Below are 19,945 nucleotides of genomic sequence, written 5' to 3' on the forward strand. Positions count from 1 at the left end.
TATTTAACTGAAGATCTAATTTTCTAAAACATAGAAAAAAAAAGACACTATAAAGACTTTTATTTCAAGAATACATGGTGTATTCTATTAGTGTTCATTATACTACAGAATTGTACTAAGGAGTAACAGTGCATCTTGCTGATGACATGTAGGAACTGTACCTGTACTGATAAGTTCTGAAACGAGGTAGCATCATCTGAAATACAGAAACCTCATTTTAAAAATTTCTTTATCTGCTAAGTTTGTAATTTACTCTTTCACAAAATAAATTGTTTTAAATCAAATTCTGCTTCTTTCTTCTTCTGTTTGTTTTTTTTTTCTTTTTTTTTCCCCCATATGAGTTCCATTGAATAGATACAGAAAAAATACTCTTGGGCTCTCTTCCAATCCAAGCCATTCTATGATTCTTGTCCTGGGAACTTTGGAACTTTTCTGTACCATGAAAAAAAAAGCCATCGACCAACTTCAGGTATGCTGGAAAATTGCCTGGGCCAGAAATTCGGTTTGCCCAGTGAAGACAATCTGCTGCATAACTACTATAAGCAGGTTTAACATTTCTGTCACTCAGGCAGGTCTAAATGGACTCTTGGTTAGAAGAGTTGTGATCTTTGGCCATCTTTATACTTTGTTTAAATTTGAGATAAACACGAGTTCAGTGCACGTAGCTGAAACTCTTTAAAAGTGTAGGCTGCTCACTAATGCCAACTTAGATCAGCTGAAGATCAAGTCAAAAATATTGTCCAGAGCACTCACCCAAGCCATGAACAGATTGACTGTCTGCATATTTTCAGCACGCTCTGTAAGAGATTGTGCTGAAGAAAGTTGTAGGTGAATGCTGTTATTATCTCCTCTATGTTATCTGCACCAGCAAAACATGCTTTATGTTTTTCTCCTTCTAATTTTATACGATTAAGGCTTGCAGCTATTAGCAAAGAAGTCTGGGCAGATAAAATACTGCAGTATGGTACTAAATAACACTATAGCAAGTGTGCTGGGTACTTAAACCAAGGAGATTGAACAATCTTCAGAATAGTAACACTATGGTTGGATGAAGGGCTCGTCAGCTTTAATAAGTATCTCCAGGCTGTCCTTTTACTGGGTGTGAACATAGAAAAAGAACGGTCTGTTCATGTGGTGTGTGCTAGTGGCAGAGCTGATGGAGAACTAAAGGCTTGGGAGAGAAAACGCGAACGCTGATTTACTTTACTAAATTCCTAAGAAAAAAAGATTAAACGAGGCATGACATTTTTAAAAAGAAAAAAAACAAACAATCTGAGAATTCAGAGGCTGCATCTGAAGCAGCTCCCCATCAGTTCCATCCATCCACAAAATATTCATATATGGGTTTCTGCTGAAGTTCAAAACTGCAAAGATAGGTAATTAGGCATCAAATACAACAGACATGAGGAAGCCCTCCTAGATCTTCTAAAGCCTAGACTAAAACCAACTTTCACAAGTAAATAATGGATAAACCCAGGCTGGATGTGGCTCTGGCCAGCCTGGTCTAGAGATTGGTCACCCTGTCTGTGGCAGGGGGGTTGAACTAGATGATCTGTGAGGTCCTTTTCAACCCAGGCCATTCTATGATTCTACGATTCTATGCTTTCCCTCTAAATCTCGATCACCATTACTGGCCACTATAAAAGACACTGTCCTATCCCAGCTATTCACAGAATCGTGTCTTTGTTTGGAGGTTGAGAGGCAGGAGTTTGTTTCATAAGGACAACTCGTGGTTCTGAACTGAATGACCAGGAGAGCCATTCCCAAAGTGGGGATGACAGCCACAGAGCAGTTGCCTTAACGTGGGATGCAGGGAGCCCTCTGAAAACAAAAATACAAAACTCAAAAGATGACAGTGAAGGCTGTTCCTGACATCTTTCTACTGCTCCCATTTTCAAATGCAGCATTAGAATCCCTCTGTTTGCAGCTGATGAAATATAGCTGTTGTAAATTGCTAGCTAACCACATTTAGCAAATGGAGATAATCAAATAAAAATGAAGTTCCACTTACCAAAGAAACAGTTTCCAAAACACAGACTTTGGCTGGGGGCTGTGTTTTGCTTCGGAGTCTGCCAGGAGATCTGTGGACTATTTTGTAAACAGTTCTCAGGCTGGTGTTTGTGGAAGAGACACATGGGAAGGGGATAAGAGACAGATGAACATATGAAATGCATCTCAAGGAAAGTTCATTCGGGAAAGAAAAGCCTGAGAGCTGCTATGATGGATATCTATGAAAACTGCATAAGGTAGAAAGAAGGTGATAGGAAATTACTATGTGCTGTTTCCATTGCTTCCATTTTTTCCAGTGTTGCACAGGAGCTAGGGGACAGCTTAGACTCTGTGCTTAAGGCCAACAAAAGGAAGTGTTTTTCCCACATACTGCATAATTTATTTGCGTAATTTATCATTGCCAAAGTTATAAACGAACTCTTTAGGAAATTAGATGGGTGTATACAACATGAGGTTATCAAGTCATTACCAGGATAGTTTAGGTGCAATCTGCCGGCCCTGGCAATCTAAAACCAAAACTGCTGAAGTGGTGTCCTTTGGCACCAGAGGATGTTTCTTCCAAAAGTAGCCTTCCATCACTACACAGCCTTCTTTCCTGTACTCAGATCACAAGGTTCCTTCCAGTCCAAATTACCCTATGGGCCTATGATACTGTGATAATAGAGAGACTACTTTCTTTCACTCAGATGTCACTACTTTTTTCTATCCTGGTCATTTGAGATTAATTGATTTAGGTTTTTTTTTTTAAGAAATATCTTTTGTTGCATACTTTTGTCTGAACAATGATTACTTTACCTGCCCTGGCTTTTGAGCTGTTAAATGTGAAGCCATACTGTGTAGCACGGCCCGTAACATGTTTACCTGCTCTCTCCAGATACAGCAGAGCTCCCTGTTGTTGAAGCCTGTTGCCAAGGCAGGTCACTGCCCAGAGACACTGCAATTCGGGCTGCAGGATCAGTGCTGAGCATCACAAACCCTCTGCACTCAGACACCCCATGTCCCCTGCATGGCTTCTCCATGGTCAGGCACTGTGCACCAAGACACCCTTCTAGGAGGGCTTGGGACAGCAGGGAAGGATGCTTCTCTGGATGAGGTCCATCCCTGCTCAGGCTGGAGAGCTGCAGCCACCTTTAAGAGTGTGGAGAGGAACACATCCATGAGCTCAGTGCTTCAACTTCTCTACACAAGTCTTTCTCAAGTAAAGAAACACGTAAGTCTTAGGTTATTCATGAAGTTAATTACTTCTCTCATATTTGCTCAGGCAATTTTATCTTTTTGAATTATATGGAAATAAGAGTAATTAGCTTTTTGACTGTTGTTCCTTTCATTTGTTTCAGCTGCCAATTTCCTATTCTTCTTTATAGGGCAGCTAACAGTAGATATTTTGCTCAGGCTGCTTTTAAGAACTGGAATTCAAAGGATACAAAATCATATTGTCACTTAACATTTCTCCATATCTCAGAAGGCTCCCCCCACCACAGCCCTGTGACCCCACAGCTCTGCCCTTCTCATGGTGCCAGGTGAGGCAGTATTCTGAACACCAGAAAGCTGAGCATTAGGGAGCACAGCCAGGCAGCACAGAGAGTGTAACAGAAAGCTGTTTTCAATGTGAAGGATAGTGGAAAAATCATTAACAAATGTCATGCCAACAAATATATTTAACTGCAAACTTCGGTTGTGTGCGATTCTTCTTGAGCCAGAAGGATGGGAAGGAAGATCATTGCAAGATGTTTAAATAAATTAACGCTGTCTTGAAATTAAATGATCACTGCTGTGGAATCTGATGCCATTGTCTTGGAACCCAAGGGGATCTTGTACATAGGGAAAAGCTACTGTACATTTTTCCACAGTAAATCTGAATTTATTATGACAAGCGTATAAAGAATATTGTCAGCCTGTTCTATTAGAAATGTCTGTAATTTCAGAAGGGCAGGACTGAGGATGATGATTGCTGTCTATACTTTAACGCAACTTCCTCACACCGAACATATTTCTGCTTGTGGACAGTCTGAGCAGCAATGTGGCTTTTTGAAATGAAATCCAGACCCATAGAATGATCACTTTGGTTTTACTGATGCATTCCCTGCACCTTTTCCCCACTTGTCCCCTAAAACCCTGTGCTACAACCAGTTGGTGCTTCCCTTTTTGTCTCCTGAGGCTTCCTGTTTGTCCAGTGGTTTGCCATGGCCTCTTGTTGTACCTGGTGGGAATCCCTGGCTTCTCTCATCTTAATACTAGGCAAGATCTATGCTGCTTGCCTTGCAAGAAGTCTACGAAATATAGAATCATTTTTGCTAGAAAGCACAACATAATCTTAATTTTATTATTAGGTTTGGACTACTCTTATGTCAGGAGATAATAACTTTCTTAGGGAGAACTTCTAGTTCCACTGAAGCCCTTAAGCATTATTTGTACCAGCAACTTTCTAGGAAACTCCATAAGGATTTTTTTTCTGTGTCACAGAGCACACCTACTGTGTACTGCTAAGTCAAGACCAGAGTTATGACTTGTGCTATATGAGATTTCTGAATGTATGAAACCCATCATTTTTGTATTTTCTCCTTTGTTTTTAATGCAAAAGAATGGGACTACAGCATCTTGGACACCAAAATCCAATTATAGGCAACATTTAATAATCTCAGCACCACTTAACTTTTTAAAATGATAGAGGAGGTAGACTGATGGCTTGTTTTTTGCATTGGTATGAAAGTGCTCGTATCCTCTCATTTCAAGTAGTTTTTCATAATAAGAAGAAAACAGCTTTAGATGTGTTTTAGGCAACAGCACCCAAGGGGTGCAATTACAACTTACTGTATTCAAGCAGAGAAGGTGTTGTACTCTGAGAAAAACAATGATTTTAGAAATAAACATTGCTTTAATTTTATTTTTTCCAGAGGGTACATACTAAATAACGTAAGGCATTTTTTCTGCATAGGTCACATCCATCCATTCCTCCATCCCTCCATAGAGTCATAAAATCATTAAGGTTGGAAAAGACCTCTACTCAGATCATCTAGTCCAACTGTCACACCATCACACCATACCCATTCATAGAGTCATTAAGGTTCAAGGAGATCTCCAAGATTCCCAAGTCCAACCCCAACCCATCCCCACCATGCCCTCTAACCATGTCCCCAAGAGCCACAACCCCACAGTTCTGGAACACCTCCAGGGATGGAAACTTCACCACTTCCCTGGGCAGCTTGTTCTAATGCCAACAGCCTTCTCTGTCAATCTATCTATCTATCAACCTATCTATCCATCTATCGATCTATTTATTTTGGAGGTATGACCAGTGAATATTAGACATGCCAAACCAAGAAGGATTTAAAACATTAAGTGTTTAGGCATGCTTGCCTGTAGTAGATAACTTCTACCCAAGCCAGCCAAGACTCAGTGCTGTACAGGGCAGAGAGGCAGTCACTGACAGCAGGCTCTTAGCCTGTAGCTGCAGCCCTACCTGAGCTCTGCGACCACTGAGCCTTCAGCCCACATTAACACTGATGAAATCACCAGGGTGTGAAAATAAATAACACAGATGAGATGGCAAAGGAAAACCAGCTGAGGCATTAGTGCTGCTTGAAACTGCTGTAAACTTCTGATCACCACTTTCTGATCACCTCTCATCTTCAGTAAAGCCATACTGTGAATAATAATAATGATAATAATAATAATATAATAATTATTATTATTGTCTGGAGGAGGCTCAGGGGAGACCTTACTGATCTCTATAACTACCTGAAGGGCGGTTGTAGTGAGCTGGGGGTCAGCCTCTTCTCTTGTGTAACTGGTGATAGGACTAGAGGGAATGGCTTCAAGCTGCACCAGGGGAGATTCAGGCTGGACATTAGGAAATACTGCTTCTCTGAAAGAGTGGTCAGGAACTGGAATGGGCTGCCCAGGGCGCTGGTGGAGTCACCAAGCCTGGAGGTGTTCAAGGAACGTTTGGATTTTGTGTTGAGGGATATGGTTTAGTGAGAACTATTGGAGGGATAGGTGGGTGGTTGGACTGGATGATCTTGAAGGTCTTTTCCAACCTTGGTGTTTCTGCGATTCTATTACACAGTCCCTTGCAGAGTAGGATCCAGGGCATCAGGGGTCTGCAGGGCTTCTGGGTGTTTCCTCCTACAAATAGCATGCAATCATGAGACTTCCCAGCCACTTCCAACGGGATGGACAAAAGCTTTAAATCAGTCAATGTGAGCCATGAATAACTTGATTAGAATTAATGTCTTCAGCCTGTGCAGGTTAGATAAGGCTGAGCCCAAACAACTCAGTAATCAGGTCTCAGGATGGTGTTGCATCATAGCCTTACTGATTTTAGATGGAACACTGATTTTACAATGACATATTGTTGATACATTAATAGATATCCTATTTTCTTGATACTTTCCTTCATGTTAAGAGTTGAAGAAAATGCTCAGGAGGGATGACCAACTGTGTTGTTATTTCATAAAGGTGATATAGGCCATAGGGTATGCTATGTGAGGAAGTGCACCGGGACCTCAGTATGGATTCACAGCTCCGCACAGCTGTGAAGTGTTGTGAAGGCACAGAATTACACACATAGAAAACAACATTAAAAGGTATCCATTGAGTTAGATTGAACAGAACAAACTCAATTTCCATGTACTGCCAAGGAGAGAGCTCATGGGATAAAAGACACAAATATAAATATCTTCAAAGGAAGAGGATAATCACACAACCAGAAAATGACAAAACAAAAAGTAGTGCTTTCAAACTAGGAACACAAAGTGCAGTGGAGTAATTGTTCCATAAACAGAGTATGGTGCCAGTGAGGAAAGAGCCAGGAGTGAAAAAAAGAGGTGAGAAGGGACTACAGGCATAATTAATGTAGGTTTTGGAATACGGAGGGATTAGCAGTAGGCACTGCAATATTCTTCCTCTCTGCACAAAAGAGATCTGGGGCCGGCTGCAGTTGCCCACTGCAGCCCTCATCTCCAGCAGTCCTCTCTGTGCATAAGCTGCTGTTTGGGAGGAACACAGAGGCAAGATGAGGTCTGGCAGGAACTGTACAGGCCCTGTGCACAGCTCCCACACAAGCCTGCATCCACCGAGCTGCTGGAGGGACAGGCAGAGTCCACAGTCTCTCCAGGCATCTGATTTGCCCCAGGAAGACATCAGGAGCCCCAAGTCTTCTCTAAGCTGTCACCACGGCTGGAGGACCTCCGGAGCAATAAAGCAGCAGGACTGGGAGGAAGGCCTAGGCTGTGGATGCACGGCGTGCCATATGTCTCATGGACAGCTTGCTGTCTCTCTTCTAACACCACAGATGTATCTCATGGCCCCAGGCAGCAAAGGCTTCCTACTGCTCTCAGAGCCCTGAGGCTGGGCAGGCACCCAGGGTGCTTCACATACTGAGGTTTTGCTACAGGTTTCTCTTCCATCTGCTCACAGCATCAGTTGCCCTTACAGGAGGCTGCGATTGAGATTTTCCCTTTAACTTTGGTGCTCATCCTTTGTGAGCACTAAAGGCTTTTAAGATGTGCTACATAATAGTATTTAGTTAACTGCATTAAAACTAGTTGCCCTCTGTTATTAACATCTCATTACACTTTTAGATTCATTCTAGTTCCTTTCCCTGTACAGGGAACTCCAGATAGGTAAAAATTAATCTGATTTTTAAAGAAAGAAGGAAGCACTGGGAAGAAATAATGAAGACAGAGAACTCAGTGCCTTCTGAGACAAAGTGTCCAAGTTAGTGGACAACAGTCAGAAATGGCCACATGCCCACAAGTGCAAAGATACCCTTTCTTCCACTGAAGTGATGTCTTAACTAAAGATAATTCATTTTAAAAACGCTTCTCAACTTAAAATATTTGATTATACTTATTGGAAAAGGGCCCTGGTCAAACAATGACACAGCTGAAACCTATCAGAAGTGGAACCCAGATTTGAGACTGTGCCTCTGAAACAGACATTAAATTTGGTCTTCTAATTTAGGATTTTTTTAAAGTCATTCATTCCAAAACATACACGAGTTTAAAATATTGCCATGATTTAAAATATACACTTGTGTTTTGACTGAGTAAAGAAAATTATAGAAGATGGCAAATTACCATGCTCCAGCTCTTTTTCCAGAAAAGCTGTGCCTGATTAGTGCATAGTTTAATCAGGTAAACAGAGGGCACCGACTCTATAAATAATATTGGGTTTTATGTCCATAAAAATTAGCAGGATGAGATCTTTACCATCTCAGTTGTTTCCAGATTAATTGGAATACATAATGAAAGTAATTACACTCTGGTATTTTGTTGCATGTCTCAGTGTATCTTGGAAGGAGTCCAGTAAGCTGTCTGTCTATAACCGAGTTATGGAATGGTGATTTGTCATTGAAATTGCTCCTTATGAGCAATAAAGAGGGAGCATTTGTACAAATAGTAAACGTCTCTTGATTTTTACCAAACTGATTTGCATTTCTGTGCCACCCAGAGATATATCTAGGAATAAATTACTGACATTACTTGAGATTTAACCCTCCCAGAAAACCCCTTTTGAAGATAGAAAGTGATCACTGCCCAGAAATTCAATATGTCTATATATACTACAGACATGCATGTACAAACCATGCTGTATTCATGGAAATATATTTGTGTTGTAGGAAAAGTCTCTTCTCTGCTAGGGAAACCAGTCATCCAGTCATCTTTTTTTTCTTTTTTTCTTTTTTTTCTTTTTCCCCAAGATATAGCAGCATTGATAAAGGAGAATTGTGAGAAAGGCTGGTTTAAAATTACTGAGTGAAAGCAGGGCATGACCTGGTGCATAGAACAATGCTTCACAGCATTTTGGGTTTTTACGCAGTCCGTTTCACTCTGTTCATTTAAAAAAATGGTGCTGGATAACAGATGAAATTGGAGATAGCATTTGGGAAATAAAAGGCTCTTGAAGTTTGAAGTCATTGTGTACAGTGGCTGTGAGTCCTGCAGCGGTGTCATGGAATTAGCTCCTTCCCGTCTCGGGGCCCACCTCACTACACTTCTCCCCACCTCACAATTGTTTCACTCTGTTTGCTCTGCAGGGTTTTGGTCTGCTCCACCAGTATGTTCCAATGTTCCTGGACCCACATCAGCAGGCGCCCCAGGTGTGAGAGTGATAAAATAGCAGACTTAGCTATGGGAGGTAAAAGAATCACAGAATCACCAAGGTTGGAAAAGACCTCTAAGATTACCTGGTCCAACCATCTACCCACCACCAATATTTTCCCACTAAACCATGACCCTTAGTGCACCATCTAAATGTTTCTTGAACACCTCCAGGAGCAGTGACTCAACCACTTCCCTGGGCAGGTTCCCATTCCAGCATCTGCCCACCCTTTCAGAGAAGAAATTTTTCCTAATATCCAGCCTGAATCTTCCCTGGTGCAGCTTGAGGCCATTTCTTCTCTTTCTATCACTACTCATGTGGCAGAAGAGGTCAATCTCTACCTCACCACAACCTCCTTTCAGGCAGTTGTAGAGAACAATAAGGTCTCCCTTGAGCCTCCTCTTCTCCAGACTAAACAATTCTAGATCCCTCAGCCAGACCCTTTAGCAGCTCCATTGCTCTTCTCTGAATGTGCTTCAGAGCTACAAGCGAGGAAGCTCAAAACTGAGCACAGTACTCAAGGTTCAGGCTCAGTAGAGCTGAGTACACAGAGATGACTGCTTCGCTGCTCCTAAAGGCAGCACTATTTCTGATACAAGCCAGGATGCCATTGGCCTTCTTGGCTACCTGGACATACTGCTGGCTCATGTTTAGCTGAGCGCTGACCAATGCCTCCAGGTACATTTCTTCCACACAGTCTTCCAGTCGCTCTGCCCCAAGCCTATTGCATTGCCTGGGGATGCTGTGACCAAAGTGCAGGACCCAGCACTTGATCTTGTTGAACTTCATCCCACTTGCCTTACCCCAGCAATCTAGCCTGTCCAGATCCCTCTGTAGGGCCTTCCTACCCCCTGGCAGACTGACTCTTCCTGCTAACTTGGTATTATCTGCAAACCTACTGAGGTTGCACTTAATTCCCTTGTCCAGGTCATCAATAAAGACAATGAACAGGACAGAGTCCAGACTTACCGACCCATGGAGAACACCACTCGTGATTGGTTGCCAGCTGGATTTAACTCCATTCACCATCAACAGACATGTTTTTGGGTTATAATTTTTATCTTGAATTTTTCTATGAGCAGTGCTCAGGTGACAGGACTAAAAGTTTAGGAATGCACAAGAAGAGCTCGTTAAAATAGTTTCTGCAGGTAACATCAATGACCCTTTATCTGTTGTTTACAGATAAAAAAAAAAAAACAACACAAGTTTTTAAACTATACTTTGTATTTAAAACTAATATATTACACAAAAGAAATACTAACTCTTGTCAATGAACTGACAGATTGCTTCTGGTCATCATGGGCCTGATTTCCAAAAGTATTTGGTGCCTAATAAAACAGTTCATTCGTATGGAATTTTAGAGATGTTGCAGTAGACCAGCTGCCATGTCTCCACTAAAATTGGTAGGCGTATGATGCGAGGCACTTCTGAAAAGCACTTGTCTGCAGCACTGTGTTCAAAACTATCTCCGTAAAGACATCCAGGTATTCATTAACTTTCAGATTCAGCTGATGCTTTTTCTTGTCTATTTGGGGTTCTGCTTGTAAACAAGAAGAGAGAAACATGAACCTTACTATGATCAAATTTTTGAGTTCCAAGTTGATGAAACGTGCCTCAGGGTGTTGGCCCTTCTAGTTACCTCTTGTCCTGTCAATTTGGTATTATCATAACAATCTGGCTTCTTTTTTTATTTCACCACGACACCCGCAGTCAAGGCATGAATGTGCTCAGAGTGCAAATCTGCTTTCTGCAATTCATTGGTGTAATCTTCCCAGTTGTGAGAAGTCCATTGGTTCATGCCTAGAAAGTGAAATGAAAAACAACCTACTTGTGTTGGTCTCTCCTGTCCCCTCCCAAAGACACACCAACTATTCTGATGATACCTCAGTACATAATAACCTCTTTCAAGCTGTATTTTCCAAATTTTATTGCCAGGTTTCCTAGCAGTAGGCTGTAATTGGAATCTGACTGTGAAATAAACAGGTACAAAATGATTGACAATTCCCAAAGATGTAAAAATACACACATTTTAACCCCATGCTGTTAAAATAATCCTGCACTGATTCTACCAATTATTGTCTTTACCTGAAGCTGAAGAACCACCTCCAATCACTGGGATCTTTGGCTATTTAAAGCAAATTCTACCATAATAATAAGCTTGCGAGATAAGTTAGAGTGTCATTTCACTTGATGTTTCTTTGAGCAAAGTCAAAGAAACAGCACTTGTACCACACTAACACAATATTCCCTCTATTCTCTCTCCACAAATTATTTGACTGAAGAAATACATACTGATTTTTCTCAAATGAGGACAGGACCAGTGTTAATGATGTTTTAGTCTGTGTGGTTCTCACCTCAAATTAACATCATTAAAATGAAACAAATCTGTAAATACATTGATTCTACAACTGAAAGTTATCAACTGCAAATAACATATAGTGACCCCATCATATGTTCATTAAGAAAAATCACATCTGATTCACTGTTACTGCTCTTTCCAGAGATATGAGCAAACCGAAAGATTTCACTACAGGTATTGTGGAAATTGCACAGAAAATGCATTTCTATTTTTCATTTTATCATTATATACTTCCACATATTTTCAGCAATGCTGTCTTCATACCAGTACCATAGACTACCTGGTGACTTGCCAGGGACGCTGACTCTTGGAAAGTTAGGGGCACAGGTGATTCACAGCTCAAAATTTGAGAGAAGCAATTATGAATCAAGTGGTCAAGGCTCTATGTTGTTAATGCTGCCAAACTCTTCCCAACACAAACCCTTCATTTCAGTCATAACTCTTCCAGAATTGAAGTGTTGAGACTGGAATTTTTCATGCCCGGTTTCCAAAAGGGTGTCAGCATGTTGTCCAGTTTTTTCCAATAATAAAGTCAGCAGAAAATATATTATTTGCCAGTCATACTATTTATTACAAATTTACTATGGTTCTGTCAATAATTTCTGGCAGTACGACAACTTGAGGCAAGGAAGTAAAATTTTGCACTAAATAGCCTTTGTGTGATGGATAAGCCTTGTGTTGTGCGTCTATGTGTGTGGAGGGGTATAATGTTCAAATGTAGCCAAGTTGTTAATAATTGAGAAAAATTCTGATTGCATATGCTTAGTAGCAGTTGATCAACAGCATTTTCTGTTCATGCCAAGCCAACATTCTTCCTGACCCCAGGATAAAGGAGGCTAAAACAATGCTTTCCCTGCAATTGCTAGTCCCAGGTGCTCTGACTCCAGAGCTGGACATGAAACCAAGGCTGAGGCTGTGTGGATCTGACCCCTGGCTGCAACAGAAAAGCAGAGAGGAAGGCATCAGCCTCCTTTTACTGGGGACACCCAGAGGGCAGCACCCCTTTGATGAGCACTTCTCATCGCCCCACAGCAGGGACATGAGACAGATCTGACACAGCTGGACGAGTTCTTTCTTCTTCACATAAAACAGGGGTGCTCTATTAGGCCAGACAGAGTGCAAGCAGGCTGGCTGAGGCAGCAGAATGGAAGAGGTCAAGCTCCAGAAGGCCAGCAACCCTGTGATTCCTCCCCAGGCTCTGCTGAGCGGCTCTGGTTCTCCCAGGATGTCCTTCAAGGGTTTCAACTAGCATCCCATAGTGAAGCTGGGTTGATACCAAAGCCCTGAAAACGTGCAAGGAACTGGAAAGCAATTTCCACCCTAACTCTAGGTGGAATGCATGTACCACTCAAGAGAACAAACTGCAGTAAAATAAAAATTGATTTCATAGTTAAGATAGCTGAACGCTGCCCTGGAGGCCTGAAATCTGCCACTGACTGATAGAGCTGCTGTGAGAGGCAAGGTACTTAAAACTTCATTTGCTTCACTTTTGCTCTCTTCATTTGAATCTACCTGACCCTACCTTTGTCGTGAAGGAGCACTGAGTCCTCACACATTACATCAGTGAGGACTGTACCGTGAACAAAAGACTGTACCACAATCTGATGATAGTGTTTTTTTTTTTTCCTACTCAGTATCCAAAATCTGTAGTTATTTATTTATATCTGTAGTCATTATTTATATTCCTCTGCTTCAGTTTATTATCTGAAAAAATTGGACTAATAATACTCTTCATTGCAGCAAAGTAGTATGACAGAAGTTCATACTGCTTGTGAAACAGCTGGATACTCTAATGATAACCATAAAAGAAATGGTCATAAGGAAACAAATAATTCTGAATTAAACCAACTTTGCATAATGTGAAATTAAGAAGGTATTGGACACTCAATGAACAGAAAGATAAAATCAAATACTGGGCTCATTAATGTGCCATCTATATGAACTATGTTTCCATGCCAGGTGTCTGACTTTAAAGAATTTCAAGAGAATAGATCTATCAGCAAGTACAAAAACAAAGTATGTGTTCTCTTAATTAAAGACTGATTGCAATGCACAAACCCAAAGGAAGCAAAAATTGCACAAATTCTATCCAGAAAATACTAGAATTGGGTTTTACTGATTGACTTTCAAAGCTTTGCATCCTTTTAATATTTATTCTAGTGGATAATGTTAACACATGCAAATAATAATAATAATAATAATAATATAAATTTTTAAAATGCATCATGGCTAAACTGAAAATTATAAACTTATGGCTTTAGATGCTAATATGCTTTCCTAGGAGCATAATTCAGACCACATGATTTTGCATTATGTAGATGTAATACAAGCAACACTGAGACTTGACGTAGTATCTAACAATATATTCTTGAAACCCAGAAGAGACAAGAACAAGATCAGCCTCAAATGTCCTACAGAAACAAGAGCTTTAATGTAAATAAATGCAAACAAAACTTGGGATGACAGCAGCGACACATTTTCCATTTTTTCCTGACTTCTTGCAGAGGTTGATGTGATTTAGCACTGAAATGAAATCCAATGACAAACAGTAAAAATCCTTCTTTGATGCATCTTCACAAAGCAGCTTCCTTTCATAGCATCTTTTGCGTGCACATAGGCTGACAATTGAGAAAAAGCCAGGCTAACCTTTTACTTTATGCAGTCACTTTGTTTTCTCTAGCCTGGTGAATTAGAAAGCCACTGCAACAGGCAGGGATACCAAGAGGGAGAACCAAGTGGACACGGGTAGCCCCTTTGGTCCCTCTTTGTGAGCCGTGGACAGGTAGCCCAAAGTGCAGGTCCCATCTGAGAGAGCAGCCTGCCCCGCTGAATGCTTCCTGGCTCCTCTCCTCTGCTCCATGCCTCTCACCTGGCAAACCAACACCCTTGAAGCTCAAACCATCAACAGCTGGGTTATAGATGCAAACCTGGAAGGATTTCATCCTCCTTACCACCACAGCCTTCAACAAAAAGGAAGTTTCCGGCAGCTTCCCCTCCATCCTGTGTCCTTTGTAACCAGGAAGTTCCTGGGCATGACACAGCTCTGCTTGCCTGTGCTTGAAGAACATTAATGTGGAAGAGGGATTTGGAGGCCACAAATCCTGTGACTTACAATAGGAAGATTTCATACTGTCTTGCCAGACATTTTGAAAATTTCCTTGTCATATGTTAGCATAAAATCAAAAATATGCTTTGTGCTCTGTAGACAATATTTATGCACTGTTCTGGGCTCTGGACAGTGACTTACGTGCATCACACACCCTGCTGCCATGTGCTCCTAGGCTGCACATGCAAGATAACCTGGTTATCACTAATGCCGTGGTATAGCTTGGACTTGCCAGTAAAGTTAAAAGCCATTTCTAATCATGAGGAAAATTAAGATACTGTGTACTTCTGACTGTAACACAGCAAATGAGCACTAGCCATAATACTGCATTTTTCACTTACATTTTCTTCCCCGGAATATCTGAAGAACCTTTTGCTATTAAATCACCTATCATGGTTGATCTTAATGCATCAGTCATATATTTCTCTTCCTCTTTCAGATTACACTTACTGAAGAAATAGAAACGTGCGGAACAAGGAACAAAACTGTGTTCTCAATACAAAAAGAAATTTTTGTGCCCTCAATTTTGAAGTTGCAATGAACTGAAATTTTTGATTTATTAATCCAATGAAATATTTCTGGTTATTTTCAGATTAATCATGGGCAAGGAGCTCCCAAGTGAGACTACATTTATAAAGATTATTTAAATCTTATTTATTTAGCAAGTCACTGAGTAGACTGCATCGGTGCACTTCCTGAGGTCCCCAGAATGTGGGATCATCCTTGAAGTAGTGGTGGCCCAGTCCTGCAAGGTACTCATCAACTCCATCTTTCATTGCAGTAGAAATTCCATCCCTTAGGAATAAACACATGAAAGAGCCTGCTCTAAATTAGCTGAGAAAAAGCTTCACGCAAAATTTTGCATTTGTTTCTAATGAGGAAAGTTATTTCCAACAGAATAGTGCAGCAATGACAACAGAACATTCGACCCACTGCCTTCAGAATTTTTTTCCACGGGAGAAATCTCCCATACAGAGAAAGACTGGCTTGTACACTGCCCAGTTTTGCTTTGTTTCTCAAGTTTCTTACACATTTCTTAATAACAATTCCAGAAGTGTTCTGAGTGCTTGCAAAATCACTGTAAAGTACTTCATTCCAAGTACACTACCCATAAACAACAAATGTAACCTTACTTTGGTAATATAACCTCAGCATTCGTTGAAAGATTTATCCGTGAGGCAGAGAATTGTTAATCATAATCCTGAAGTCATCTGCTGAAAAAGAAATCTGTGCAATCTACTCTAGGGAACCTGCTCTGTCAGGGGCCTTGGGCTAGATGGTGCCCATAGGTCCAGAATCATGGAATTACAGAATCATAGGGGTCCCTTCCAACCCCTATGATTCTGTAATTCCATGATTCTGTTATAATAAAGACCTTAGTAGAATGCTGATCACCTTATAAAGGAAAAAAAGCATTGCACTACATACCAATATTGCAAAGGCATTCCTGTTTTCTCATTCTTCTGGTTTCCCTTTCAAATGCCAGCTGAAATGTGTTTTTTTTTAGGAGTTTGTTCAAGTACCTCATCAGCAGGACTTACCTGAGCTTCAGACCCAGTGTGTGAGTGCCATCACTTTCTCTGCCCTATACAAAAGAAAATTCCAACAGCTGAGCTTGCTGAAATTGTGCTAATCGACACAGCTTCTGGATCTAACTACTGGCTGGATCAACCATGCTGAGCGAGCGGCACTTGCAGCAACAGTTGGTACTGATGCTACAGTGAAATTTTGCATTGGAGCAGGTAAGCCAAATAATTTTGTCAAAAAGTTTTCCAGGTTCAGTGGAACTGGACTTTGTTAGAGCAAAAGGTGACAAAGGAGAGAAGAGGGATGTATTTATCCCTTCTACAAACAAGACTTTTGAAATTCTTTTGATTGTTGGCATTGTTCAAAGCACACTTTTCAAATGAAAAATGATTTCTGTCTTTGTAGATTTGTTTCTTTTAATCTAAATCTCCCTGAAGTTCGGCATATTGGACAGTTTGCATTTCAGCAGTCATGTTCTGAACCACTAATAGCAGGCTTTGGGACAGAACTTAAATGTTACATATAGTGCCTTAGTTCATTTTGTGCTATAACTAACCAAGAGAGACATTGAAATTGCCTACTTTAAGAAAGTTATTAAAAAAAAAACCTAAGGTTGTTTAGTAGCAACATTCAAAGCATATATTTTGTTCCTTCTGTTTCTTTCTTAATATTTGCCTTAAGATTCATATCAAATAAAAATATCAAATACAAATTGCAAAAAAAAAATATCAAATCAAATGCAAAATACAAAACAAATAAAACAAAAATTACAAGATCACTGATCCTTTGTTTGCTTGTCACTGATTCATGTTTATTTCAACTCAGTAATCAGAGAATGTTATTGAATATGAGAGGATAAAATAAATGCTAAATCTGACTGGATTCTATCGGACCCACTGCCTATTTTGCTGCCCTGCTGGTTCACACAAGGTGAAGAATACAACCTAGTTGTGGAAGAAAAAAAACATCAGTTGACTCCTGCTGCACCCATTTGTACAGCCTGCACATCTATCATCTGCCAGGAGTAAAAGGTGGGTTGAGCTACAACATTTCACTAGAAAAGTATGAAAAAATACACTACAGTCTAACCACAGTAACCACTGCAATTATCCAGCTCTGCATCAGCACTGGGGAAGTGGTCAACAAGTTCCTTCATCTCATGAAGAGAGCAGTGAGCTCGCTGGCAGGTTGGAAGGATAGAGCCAGCTGTGCCAGCTGTATCTGTATGACTCCAAATGTCCCACAGCACCAGACCTATCTCAAGCACAGATGTGTGCTGCCCTCTGCTTCCAGGTAGTGAAGGCACAAATAAGAACATTATTGGATTAAAAGCTCAACTGCCATCCTCTGAATGGAATATTGGAATATATTGGAATATATGGAATATGTAATTTCCCTTTGCAGTGACATCCTAGTTAGATAATTTCAGAACAATTTTGTTTGCTGGAGTATTATGTGTAGTACACACCTTTACTCAATCAGAAAACAGCTAATATCTTCACAGTGCTTATTATATCAGAGGAAAACATAACATGTGTCTGTTTGTTCTTGTCAGCCAGTTTGAGAAAGCGGATCCCTTTGGCTGATGAAATCACCTGGTTTCCGATGCTTTGCTATGGACAACTCATGATCAGGTCCTAAACTTACCCGGAGTTGTGCACATGGTTCCCTTCAGACAGTGCAAATATATTCCACACTGAGATAGGGCATTTACTGCTCCCAACAGCCAGCAGAGTAAGGTATAATAGTATCAGTGCTTGATATCTATTCACACTCTGCATGCCTGTGGTTACATGCATTGACTTGCAGCGTGAGTCACATAATGATGGGTTGCATCTGTGATACCATACCATAAGCATGGCACAACAGGAATGGGAAGGGTAAAAATACAGACACATGTCCAGATGAGTTATAGGGAAGCAATGATAATACGCGTGTCCACCAGAACAGAGGAGTGGGTTACAGGAGGAGCTTTTATACAGCCCTAAGACTGACAACGAGGTTTTCCCTGTAATGATAGAATCATCTTTTCCAACACGAGCAGTGAATTCAAAGCTAGGGCATCACTCAGCATAGACACACCAAAAGTCCTGAGTAAAGATAAGGGTCTCTACCAGCTCTGGAGCGGGATGACCACATTTCTCCTAGCCCTTGCTTTTGGTCCTGCATTGGTGTTCTCAATCACCTCACAATGCCATAGTTCATGCTAATGAACTGTTTATCACTTATCAGGACAGAGCTACAGGGGACAAATGATACCTACCTTTGTTATATGTGGGGCTGTCTTCTGCTCAGCAGCCAAGTTTCCTGAGCTGGCCAGGATGTGGGGAGTTGCAGGTTTGTCTTCGATGTGTCAGGCAAGCAGAGCCACAAGGGCACAGACACTGTGACAAAGGTCCTGTGTGGAGGTGCAGCACTGCACAGCAGGAGTATTTTATTGTGAAAATAGCAACATCTTCACACAGGAAAATGATTTTATGTCTGTAGAGGTACTTTACAGCAAAGATGTACCAGAAGAGAGAGCCTGGAAGGGTCTGCAGGAGCAATTGAAACTTGAGAGCATGGAGAGTGAAGGGAAAATAACGCAGCTTTCTCCACACCACACAGGTCTGGGGGCAGGCTCAGCTTTGCTTCTTGTGAGAGAAGTGGAGATAGGAAAAAACAGATAGATAGGAAAAGAAAGGAAAAAGGTAATCCAAGAAGTTCAGGAGTTAAAAGGTCTTAAAAAAAAAACCAAACTGAGATGACAGCTTACACGTGGTACAGCTGTGCACTCACCTTGCTTCTGCTTTCAAACTCGTGGGTCCTGCCCCCACGTTGCACAGCACATAAACCAGGAGCCTCACTCTGCAAGGTGATTTAACTGTTGATAAGTAGATTCTGTAAGAAAGGTGCAGTGTTTCTAGTTTGGAAGAAAACAACAAAAACAAGCCATCCAAGCATGTATGTTGTTTATGAGACAGGTCTCTGTATATTCTTTTGTGCTGTTATCTCCATATATTTGCCTTTTATGCTGTCTGCTGACAGCATTTGATGCATTCTTCCTCCTGTGCTTATTTTTAGTTGCCATAGGAACTTTCTTATTTCCTGTCAGCTGATGTCGGTGTTTAATACTATTAATTGTATAAAAGGGTGTTGATTCTGGTACTCTTAGGAAGGCAGAACACATATTTCAGTTTACTCAATCTCTTTTTCATTTATTTCTATCAATATTTAATCCAAAAAGCCAGATACTGTAATAACAGCTGTTAGCACATCAGTGGAATTCCGAGTAGATCCTCCCCAGCCATTCTTTCTTATTTGGTTTTAGTCTCCCTCCCACTACCAGAAACACACTCATTTGAAATAGTATCTTCTGTCAGCTTAGTTTGTTGTTTCATTCTTCCTCAGTCCCCACACATCCCATCTTTTTTCTTTTTTTTTCCCCAAAAGAAAAATTAAAATCTGCTGTTAAAATGAATGGGAATGAAAAGAAAAATTTCCAGCATTTAAAGAAATACTATCATCTGATAAAACGTTGGGATCTGAGTCTGAGGAGGGTTTCTTCCTGGCAAAGTCTAATTTTTCTCCTCTTCAATATAATTGGTTATTTTGCAAAATATATTTTTTTCTACTCAACATGTTTTGTGACCGGATAGCAACAAGGAGTGACCAGGATTGACTGAGAACTGCAATAACTTAATCCAGCACTTCCTTTATCCACGTCAACTGCAAAATCTCTGGACTTTCCCATGAACTGATCATACATTTGGGGAAAGGTCTTGATCAATACATACACTTGAATTTGAACAAGCATTGTATAGAATGCAATGTACATTCAATCCATTCCTTCTCTGGAA

The 19,945-nt window shown here is 40.7% G+C and overlaps 1 long non-coding RNA gene across 8 annotated transcripts; it reads right to left on the minus strand.

The window, feature by feature from the left end:
* Positions 1–9,258: 9,258 nt before the first annotated feature.
* Positions 9,259–19,523, minus strand: LOC116216652. 8 transcript variants are annotated; one of them, XR_004159847.1, is made up of 4 exons: positions 18,370–19,523; positions 16,121–16,164; positions 10,754–10,914; positions 9,259–10,651 (listed from the first exon to the last, which is right to left on the minus strand). It is a non-coding gene; the product is annotated as an uncharacterized LOC116216652 (long non-coding RNA). The 8 variants fall into 8 exon arrangements; XR_004159844.1 differs by having other exon boundaries at positions 10,754–15,374; XR_004159848.1 differs by having other exon boundaries at positions 10,754–18,490; positions 18,885–19,523.
* Between the last annotated feature and the right edge of the window lie 422 nt (positions 19,524–19,945).

Source organism: Meleagris gallopavo, chromosome 1 (assembly GCF_000146605.3).
Source record: "Meleagris gallopavo isolate NT-WF06-2002-E0010 breed Aviagen turkey brand Nicholas breeding stock chromosome 1, Turkey_5.1, whole genome shotgun sequence".
Taxonomy (NCBI): domain Eukaryota; kingdom Metazoa; phylum Chordata; class Aves; order Galliformes; family Phasianidae; genus Meleagris; species Meleagris gallopavo.